The 532-nt window shown below is 68.0% G+C and overlaps 1 long non-coding RNA gene across 1 annotated transcript; it reads right to left on the bottom strand.

Moving 5' to 3' along the window:
- Positions 1–10: 10 nt before the first annotated feature.
- LOC103893356 lies at positions 11–458 on the bottom strand. Its single transcript, XR_657250.2, has 2 exons — positions 370–458; positions 11–292 (listed from the first exon to the last, which is right to left on the bottom strand). It is a non-coding gene; the product is annotated as an uncharacterized LOC103893356 (long non-coding RNA).
- Positions 459–532: the final 74 nt, after the last annotated feature.

Genomic DNA, 532 nt, shown 5'->3' with positions numbered 1-532 from the left:
AACGCGGCTGCTGCTGCTTTTTGGGGTCCCGGCGTCACCGGTGCTCCCGAGGCGGGTGACGGACCAGTGATTTATTGTCCCCGGCTCCCTCTTAACGCCGGTAAGGACCGCGGGAGGGGACCGGGAGGCTCGAAACGGGAGGGAACCGGCGCGTGCCGGCGCGTGCCGGCCGGCTCAGGAGTGAAGGAAGCGGTTGAAGGCGTTGTAGGCAGATTCCAGGTCGAACAACATCTGCCGGACCTGGGAATCGTCCAGCTCATCCGAGGCCGACATCCCGCTGAGCGTCTGGAGCCTGGGAGAAGAGGGGAGGGGCGCTGCGTCAGCGGCACGCCGGCGCCCCGAAAACGGTGCCGGTACGCCGGCGCTCACCATTGGTTGACTTTCTGCCTCCCCTCGAAGTCGGGGGGCAGGTGGCTCATCCGGTTCATCGTCTCCATCAGCTCCCGCAGGTCCGGCTGGATCTGGGGAAGAGAATCTGGGGTGAACCACCCGCCCCGGCGTCGCCGAACCGGGGCTCCCGGCACGGCGGCGG

The sequence above is a fragment of the Aptenodytes forsteri genome, unplaced genomic scaffold, assembly GCF_000699145.1.
Source record: "Aptenodytes forsteri isolate BGI_AS27 unplaced genomic scaffold, ASM69914v1 Scaffold2190, whole genome shotgun sequence".
Taxonomy (NCBI): Eukaryota; Metazoa; Chordata; class Aves; order Sphenisciformes; family Spheniscidae; genus Aptenodytes; species Aptenodytes forsteri.
The sequence above is the reverse complement of the archived record's forward strand: the minus strand, read 5'-3'. Positions and strand labels throughout refer to the sequence as shown.